The sequence below is a fragment of the Molothrus ater genome, chromosome 3, assembly GCF_012460135.2.
Source record: "Molothrus ater isolate BHLD 08-10-18 breed brown headed cowbird chromosome 3, BPBGC_Mater_1.1, whole genome shotgun sequence".
Classification (NCBI taxonomy): domain Eukaryota; kingdom Metazoa; phylum Chordata; class Aves; order Passeriformes; family Icteridae; genus Molothrus; species Molothrus ater.
In genome coordinates this window covers 82,494,465-82,504,551 of record NC_050480.2, presented here as the reverse complement: position 1 = coordinate 82,504,551, position 10,087 = coordinate 82,494,465, and positions in this window count along the sequence as shown.

The following is a 10,087-nucleotide window of genomic DNA, read 5'->3' as shown; positions in this document are numbered from 1 at the left end:
AGTTCCCCGTATTAGGTTTTTGACAAGTAAAGGAATAATCACCTGGGTCTTTATACACTGGCCAAGGAAAAGGATGCGGAGAGAGTCACAAATCTATCACTTGAGCCTTTAGAAGCAGTAATGAGAGTGGTGCCTGGCCAGATGTTCAGAGGTAAGGAAAAGAGGGAGGGTAGTGAGGTTACTGGAAAAAGTCAAGTGGAAAAAGGAAAGTAGAGGACTGTACATTGTCAGTATTAAGGAAAACTTCACTGCCCTTTAGCTCAGCATCCTCACCCTGGGGTAGCTCCTGGTGCTGCTTCCTTCTTCTGGCTCTGGCAGCCAGCACACTGGCAGCAGGGTGTGAGAGGGGGAGCATGAAGTACAGCTCAGGAAGGAAAACTGTTCTGCCTGGAGTGCAGGTAAATATATTTGATTTATATTCAAATAGTGATTCTGGAGGTTTAAATTACATGCACAGAAGCAGCGTGATAGTCTGAAAACACACATGATAGAAAGTTTGGGGATATGTTGAAATGAGAAAAGAAGTAGATTAAAAGATCTGTACTGGTTTTGGCTAGGATAGAGTTAATTTTCTTCCTTGTAGTTTGCATGGTGCTATGGTTTGGATTTGTGCTGTAAACAGTATTGAGGGATTTTTTTATCTATGGGTGAGCAGTGCTTGTGAAGTGTCAGCATTTTTTCTGCTCCTCACCCCACCAATGAGGAGGCTGGGGTGCACAAGAAGTTGGGAGGGGGCAGACTGGACAGCTGACCCCTGTCATGACTTACCTCTGACTCAGGACAACTGGGTTCTTTACTAAAGGATCCCTTGGAGGAGATAACAGCAAAAAAAAAGTTCAATAACTACTTATCACAAGAACTATAGCTTTTATTTTTAACAGCTCTGGAATAGTAACTAGAAAAACCGTAACTGGAAAAACCATAAGTGGAAAAAGTACTCTATAGACATTCTGAGAGCTAAGATCACCATAAGAGAGGAGAGATAGAAGGTAAAAAATAGAAAAGGGGGTAGAAAAATAAGGAAACAAGAAACAAGACAGAGAGATATTACCAGCTGTGGCTCCAGTGGTGTGAGTGGTTGTGGTCAGTCACAGCTCCTGTCTGTTGCTATAGGACATGAAATAAAATGACACAGACACGCAACTCTCCAAGGTAAAAAAGAGTATTTTTAATTTCTGACTCCAACATTTATAGATTTTTAAAAGTGACAGTCGATTGTAGGGTGACAGTGCCACCTCTCCAATGACACTGGACAAACCAACAGTCCATCAAATTTCTCCTCCTCCATAAAAGAATGCAAAACAATGAGTTATTTACATAAAGTCCATGAGAAAGTTCATTACAAGAATGTAAACATCAGAAGGCTTAGAAAAACTTAAAAAAAACAGGGCGACACCTGTCCATCTGGGTGAGGGCACCCATATGCAGGAAAAATAAGAATTTTTATGCCCTTGGTCTCTTTAAAGATATGGCTGAAAATCTGTGGGTTTTGGTTGCACAGTGATGACTCTCTGCACGGGAAGGAGACCGGCACAGTGGAAATGATACCCTGCCTCCACAGGATCTGTTGCTTAATGGCTGCTGGTAGTCTAAAATCTGCCAAAAATATGTGAAGCATGGACATTAAGTGATTAGCAGCAACTCACTCCCTTCAAGCTGTTCCTAACATGTCACATAACATATCACATTGCTAAAATAGGCATAAGCACAGCTTCTATTTCTTATGCTGAAGTCATGCATTTTGAGTCCAGAAGACAAGATCTCTGTTTTCTCTCAAAATACAGATATGCTCTGTCATTCAGTCCTTGGACTACAATTAGAAACCCAGTCTCCAGACCCACTCATACACGACTGGGGATGTGCCCAAGTGACACATCAGAAGCCCGGGTAGGTTGTTGCACTGACTGTGGGAGCCCCACTGCCAGCTGTTGGACATGGGATTAACAGTTGGGCGTTCCTGAAGCTCGGAATAGCAATCAGTCATCATCGGAAGGCTAGTGGAGCTTAGAAGGCATGAAACCCCGTGGCTGGATCCAGTCAAAAGCACTGCTTTTTTCAGAGTAGTGAGTGAGAAATTGTAGAAGATATGTATCTGAAGATGCTCTATCTTTCTGATTTTCTCACTTCTCCCTATTTATTTGGAGCCACACCATGGAGACCCTGGAAAGAGGAGTCTTTCAAAAACATCATTAAATCCACAAGTTCAGAAAAAATGCAACATTTAAATTAAATACATAATGCAGGAAACTGCTGTGTCAGACAAGATATTCCTCACCTGATTATGATTGGAAAGCAATAAATAGAAAGAACTAGCCATAAAACAAATGAAAACTGAAAACACATGCATTTAGGTCTTTAGCCCCAGAATAAATTAAGTGCAAATGTAGATTTTCAATATATCTGCCAGAATTTAGGTAATTATTGTTGTTTTATCCTATTTAACAAGTTGCTTGTATGAAAAGTTTTGTTTCTAATAATTAAATACTCATTGTGAAAGAGTTTTAAATATTTTGTTACTGACACAGTTACAATTAAAGTGTTTTTTTTCCTGCTTTTCTGTGCCTTTAGAACCACAGTAAATGCCAATTGAGATATCAAATACTTGCTGATAGCAAACACAGACCCTAAGGTCTATCATATCATTCGGTCTACTTATTTATCTAAGACTTTAACTGCTCATAAAATCTGGTCTTCATGGCTTATGTGATAGATGTATTTATTTAATTAAGCTAAACTATCTTAAAAGCCCCCAGATATTAAAATTTAATGGTCCATGTTCAAGAATAAATATCTGAGTTCTATTATTGGGAAATACAAAGTGACTACCAACATTTAAAGAAATATTCTGGATTCAACCTTCAAACAAATTTGATAACAACCTTGAAGTCCACAAGCTGAATTTCAGATCATTCTCCTGTAACACACTTCCCCTGAGATCTGGTCAGATGTCTTTACATTACATATTTTCAAATGTACCTAGACACAGAATTCAGTTAAATCAATTTCAATGAAAACTGGGTGTTTTGTCAGTGTAGGATTTGGTCTCCTTGTTTTTCAGTTTCTCCTTTGTGTAGAGGATATTTCCAAACATCAACAGCAGTAATTTTCAACAATAAATTTTCACAGGGCAAAAAAAGTCAGAAGTCTGAAGAACAGGTAGACATGGGTATTCAGTAGTTTATACTCTTCTGTTTTTCCAAATTGTCATAATTTCATTTGCAAATCAGTTCTGTGATTATCTCAAGATCCCAAAGAAGCAGAAAACATTGATATTTGCAGCTCACTATCATTCCAGAGGACATGTGACCTTCAAAACTGACATTTACATCCTCTACACACAAATCCTTTTTTACTGTTTAATTCTACCTCCATTATGCAACCACAAACTACCACAAATGGCTTAAGACTGCACAGCCAGGTGTAACCCTGTAACTGTGATTTTCTGATTCTTCATTAATTTTGACTTTTCTATTATTAGGATTAAGATGGTATTCAGAAATCTCAGTCATGTTATATGAAGCCTCACAGCAGCAGCCAATCCCTGCTCCAAAGACCTTAGACTCTCAACAGGTACAAGAGACAAAAAAAATACTGTTTTTCTAACATTAGAGATCACCCAGCTCCCAGAAATACAACTTGATGCTTCTGCTCTGAACAATTGTAAGACACTGGAAGGCAGAAAGTGCATGATAATTGCTCAGGGCAGCTCTTTCCTCTTCAGGCAGTAAGTGGCAGCATTGCAGTAGCCTTTGCTTCCTTGTCTTTGTTGTTGCCTTCCTAGGCAGTCCTGCTTTTCTGCTCAAGCTCACAAAACTCCTTCTGCCATTTCTATATCCCTAAAATATAATATTATATTGGAAAGCAATATAATATATTAAATATAAATAATTTTGTGTAAAATTAAATAAAAAAGAAAATTTGCAGATGTAGGGTCTTGTGAATGGAGATTATGCATATGAAAATCAACCCCTCCCTTTCTATGCTCTCAGTCAGGGAGTATTTTGTATCCTTATCAACATTTCTAAAAACTGAACAAATTAAAACAAAGGAAGCTGAAATATTTTCTTCCTGTTTCTGAAGCAGAGGATGTAAAGGGGATTCTATCTATAGGTAGATATTATAGTGTAGATCCTTATTCTTGAATATTTTATAGCCACTAAAAAATAAGCCTGAAAAATCAGCATCAGATCATTTCATGTTAATTGACTTGCCAGTGACAAGGTACTGGATTTACCCAGTTCTAAAAGGGCTTTTTGGAACAACAGCTGTGATTTTTTTCCTGGCTCATAATCATCATCAGCCATAAGGAAACTGCAATCAGAAGGGAGGAGACAGATCTGCTGATGAAGCACAAGCCTGCCTCGTATCTAATTCCCTCTCAAGCTTTGTTGGCTCTGCAGTGCTAAAAGGAGCAACATACATCAGGAATTTAGTTTTGTCACTTGCATAAACATATAGTCCTAAATATGAAATACACCCTTTTCAGTGTCTGCTGAAGTGAGTGGCAATTTTCAGTTGTAGAGTAGGACTAAAGAGTAAATCTTTTCCTGAGAAGAAATGGATTCTCAGGATAATTGATTTTCTGGTTAGACCTGTCTGTGGTGATTAGTTTGTGTGGTCATTAGTTCTTGGGCTGTTTTCACATTATCTGACTCTTTACCATGATGCTGGATGTTCCTGTCAAAGGTTGTCGTTTTCTCTGGTGTGGCATTTATGTTACTGGCCTTTGCAGAGGAATGAAAACTGTATAATCTGTCTTGTGGAAAATTGTCTTTATAAAGATCCAGTTTTACCATAAGAACATGGCAAATTGTGTAAGGCAGATTTTCATTAAAAACCTTGCTTATTAGCTGTCAAGGTTAAGAGGTGAATGAGAGGACTTCTTTATTCTTCAGGGCAAAATGGAGCATTTTCAGTGAAGAATCCTAGAAACACTTGCAAGAAAAGGAAAAGGAAAATGGCTTTATAATAATTTGCACCATGTCTGTGTCAAAAAATCATTTAATGACATTTCTGATTCTCCATTTTCAGTAACATTCTATTAACTGAGGCCTGATTTGATGCTTGGGCATTTTTGGTCATGTTTAGGACAATCAGTCATAGTAATATTTTAGTGAAAATTTTAAAATAATTAGTTGAAAGGTTAATACAGTGCATAGTCTGGCAATTATTCAAAATTCTCTTTCAGTAATATTTATGTTTTTCTGCAATACCACATAGAAACACTTTTAATCAGCATGTTTTTAACATACTTTGGAATACTGTGACAATAAAAGTACTTTGTAAATTTAAACTGTTGCTATTAATTATTACTACAGAATTTTTCCTTCATCATCTTTCTGATCATTAAAGAGCATTAATGAAAAGTTTATTCATTGTGAGTAAACACACATGAGCTGGTTTTCTTGAATGTCTTTCCCTGAGACTATAGGACTGCTGAGATGAAAGCCCTCAAATGTTAATGCACTTGAAGTTTATAACATCTAATGTTACTGTCACAGGACATAGGTCAGGGAAGTGAACTGGGAGTGATTGCTCATGATAAACCATCTGCATGTTATTTTGCAGCAACAAAACAGGGTAAATTAAGTCTTGGGACATGTCTACTGAGTTATGAACTTATTGAAGGACTTCATCTAATATTAATGAGGCATCATTTGAACAAATGGGAAATTCTTGAAATAGGATATCAGAGAACTAATTTCTAAGGAGCTGAAGGGAATAAATGTTGAGAAAAGGCTAACTGGATTTGGCTTTAATCATGCATAGGGAAAAAGAGGCGAGTACTTCTCACATTTCATATTCCAGTATTAGTCTACTAAAACAGGCCTGTGTCCCCTTGAGAAATAAACAAGGTCTTTTTCAGAATTACTTTTTTCCCTTTGTTTTCTTCTCCTCTCTTCTGTTTTATTTTGGAGGTCAAGACTTGAGATTACATGTTCACACACAGAACAGTGAAAGAAATCTTTAAGCAGACTGTGTACATTTACAGCTATAAAGCATAAAAATCTTTTAATATCACTGTGCCTACTGCACTCTAAACTACATTTTGCCAGCTAGTATCCAGCTACAAATGACATGTTTCAGGCTGAGTTGCTTTGTCAGCTAGCCAGTGATTTACATGTGCTTTTATTTTGTGGTCTGGTTTATATTCTTCTTAGTTCTGTGATAGGGACAAAAACTGTACCTACAGTGGAGGAGGACTAGAGAAATTAAATAGCTCTTTTAAATTTTCCCTGTTTGAAAATGAATTCAATCTTGACTACATGATTTGAACTGCATCTGTAAATGTTCTGAGACCACTAGTTTCAAATGTTAAATTGCTTTTTATTGATACAGATTACAGCTTCAGAATATATAAAGGAAGCTGCCCTTATAATGGGATATGCAAGACTTACATTATCCAATTAAAGGCCTGTGCATCCTGCTAGCTTTTAAGAAAGTAAACACACAATTAGTTTGTCTAGTGTTTTGTATAGACACAAAACTAATTGTCTTAGAAGAGATGCATTTATTTGTCCCTGTGCTCTCAGACTCAAAGAAGCAAGGGTTATGTCCAGCATCCTATACTCTTCTGTGGAATAACTAAATCCTTACACTACAAAGTGACAAACCCACGTGTACTCAAATTTGCTGCTACAGGATCCCCTGGAGGAGAGCTGATGGGAGTGAATGGGGTTAATACCAGCAGAGAATTTGAACCATTTGTTGTTAAGTGGGAAAAAAGCATAAACTACCATTGTCATAAGTCTCTTTTGTAAGCTTTATAAGAAATTAGAGATGTAAATAAGGTACAGGAAATTATTTTTCTTTCCAGGGAATTAGACCATTTGATTACAGCATGCTTTGGTTATTTAATAACATCTGGAGAAGCTATTTCAACTGCCTTCAAGATAAAATTTAGATAAAAATCTTGGAACATAACATTTCCTATAAGTGGAAATAATGTGTTGTATGAAGGAGGAAAATAAATAACAACTCATGTATTCATGTTATTAGGCAGTGCTCAACTTTCATTTTTATATGAAATTATGAAATTCTTTTTTACCTTATGTCTGTCATTCGTGACAAGTAATTTCTATATTGTTGTCTATTGCTACATGAGAGGAACGTTTAAAACACTGCAGGTGTTTTTGGGAACCACCAGAAGCTAGCAGTAGAAATGTTAAGTTAAAAACCTTCATGGTACAATAGATCTCCAGATCTTTCTGCTGGGCACAGAGAGGAGCCTTGGACAGACATTCTTCTTGATTCTGGTCAGGGAAGATATGAAGAGTATTAAAAAAACTACACTAATGTCATTAGTTGTTAAATATAGACAGATTTCACCCAAGTCTCTCCCTAAGGGCTGAAGAGGTTGTCAGAGGAGAGAGAGAAGCATGTAAAGGCACATTCCTGACTTAGGGATATCTATCCTAGGATGAGCTGAATTACACTCAAGATGAAAGGCACCTTGATGACTGGTATGAACATTTATCTTGTAACATTTATCTCCTTATGGACAGAGAATCCAACCCATGGAGTTACATTTTCTCAGAGGAAAAGTGGAACTGAGGGAAGGGATTCTGGGGTTCATTGATCAGCTGAGGTCCATCTTCAGAAAGCCAGACAGCCCAGCATCTACAGCCAGGCCCTTGAAGCAGGCATTTGCCCTTTCAGGCTGTCAATGCAAGCTGTCAATTAATAAGCCTAATCAATCTTTTTGCTTGATGTGGCACAGTGAGGAAAAGTCTAAAGAGGACTAAAAGGTGAAATGAGATGAGAAATCATTTCTACTCAGTTTTTGCAATACTCATGTAGAAAGGTAGATGGGAGATGCTAAAAAAAGGCCAGAAACATCACCCTATATTGGAGAAAATGAAACCCTTTTTGGTCGAGGAGCCTGCTGGATGGCATATGAGCTCAGAGGAACCCAGGAAGACCAGCAAGCCTGCCTCTAAGTTTGGTTTTTGTCTTGTAATCTGTCGGATAATTCCAGGACACTTCAGTTCACTCGGACAGCAGCAACAGTGAAAATAAAGCTATTATCATTCAAGTCATGTTTGGGTTTAACTCTTGAGCCTTTTATATTTGATCTGTAATAAAATAATTCAGTGTAGCTGTTGGTCTCAAGGACCTGGGCACAAGTGAACTATTTTAATTATTCTTATGGGACCTGCCAGTGAACTATTACATCTTTCCTCTGAATTTCCTTGTCTTGAAACTGAGCAACCATATTAATATCTGTTTATTTTTAAGTATTTATTATTAGCTGTGAATATTCAAGCAGCACATTTGAGGTAAATTCAATAAATTATTGAAATGGTAGATAATGTAGGTTGCAGATGATACTCCATAGAAAGGGAAGGGAAGGGAAGGGAAGGGAAGGGAAGGGAAGGGAAGGGAAGGGAAGGGAAGGGAAGGGAAGGGAAGGGAAGGGAAGGGAAGGGAAGGGAAGGGAAGGGAAGGGAAGGGAAGGGAAGGGAAGGGAAGGGAAGGGAAGAGGAAAGGAAAGGAGGAAAGGAAAGGAAAGGAAAGGAAAGGAAAGGAAAGGAAAGGAAAGGAAAGGAAAGGAAAGGAAAGGAAAGGAAAGGAAAGGAAAGGAAAGGAAAGGAAAGGAAAGGAAAGGAAAGGAAAGGAAAGGAAAGGAAAGGAAAGGAAAGGAAAGGAAAGGAAAGGAAAGGAAAGGAAAGGAAAGGAAAAAGAGAAAAGGAAAAAGAGAAAAGGAAAAAGAGAAAAGGAAAGAGAAGGGAAGGGAAGAAAAAAGAAAAGAGAAAAGAAGAAAAGAAAAGAAGAAAAGGAAAGGAAAGGAAAAAGAAAAGAAAAGAAAAGAAAAGAAAAGAAAAGAAAAGAAAAGAAAAGAAAAGAAAAGAAAAGAAAAGAAAAGAAAAGAAAAGAAAAGAAAAGAAAAGAAAAGAAAAGAGAAAAAGAGGTTTTTACAGGTCTCATCTACATGACAGATGAGCAGCAGTTAGAAATAGTACCTGAGCTGAATGGTCTGGAATGACTATGTCCTTTAGCCAGCTGTGACTGAATACACATACCCAGCAGAATGAATTACAGTAGATTAATTTACATAGGAACAACAACAATTTTCTCTATACTGATGTAATTTCCTCTGCATCAAGCCACTCTTACTTATCTGATTATTTAGTTGATCAGCAACCTAAACCATCTGCACTCAATTAACAATGTCCTGCAAAAAGCTGAGCTTGTGTGATTTCTAGGGATATTCATAAGCTTCTTGTTAGTTTGAAGAAATGCTGTGCTGACTTAAATAACCATTCATGGGAAAGAAAGACTTGGCACTCACTGTAGGTGCTATGGCTCCTATCACATATCCTCCATTGCTACTATGAAAAACATTTTGAAGCAGACATTATTAAAGACCCCTTAGCTGCCAACCCTTCACTGGGACATTGCAAAACAAAGTGGTTCAAAACATGTATTAGTTTTGGACAACTTGGGCAGGAGTTACTTCATGTGACTTTGGATACCTGCAAGGTACATGTTTACATCCAAGCTCCTCACCCTTGGTTGCTTCTGCCATCAACACAGGGAATGAGTCATGTCTATGACAGGATCCACCACAGCATAGGCATTCACAGGGCGAATCCTACCAAACTGTAAAAGTGTTGAGTTTTTGTGATGAAAAGAGCCTGACAAATCTGAGCACAGATGTTCACTTTATAGTTTTCTAAACTGAAGTAGAAGGAATCCAGCAAGGTTTTGGTGCTCTTTGAGAATCTGAAATGTCTGTCACCTGTCATTTTGTTTTGCTATTATTCTAGTGTTTTAAATTCAGATTACATTGGAGATTTTCAGAAACTCAGCAAACTCTCGGAAAAAATGCAAAAAGATGAAATATCTTTAATGGACAGCAGGAAGGAAAAGGAGCAGTGAAAGAAGGAGACATTGCAAACTGTAATATGGAGATGTTATGCATTGCATTTCTGGCTGACAAATGGCATTCTAGCACTTTTGCCACACTTCCCTGCCTGGTGTCTATAATCCTCAGAGTTCCCAGATCACAGCAGAACACTCCCTCCTGTCTGCCTCTTGGCTGCTGGCAGTGAGTGTGTGACAGGTACAAAGCTGTATCTCACAA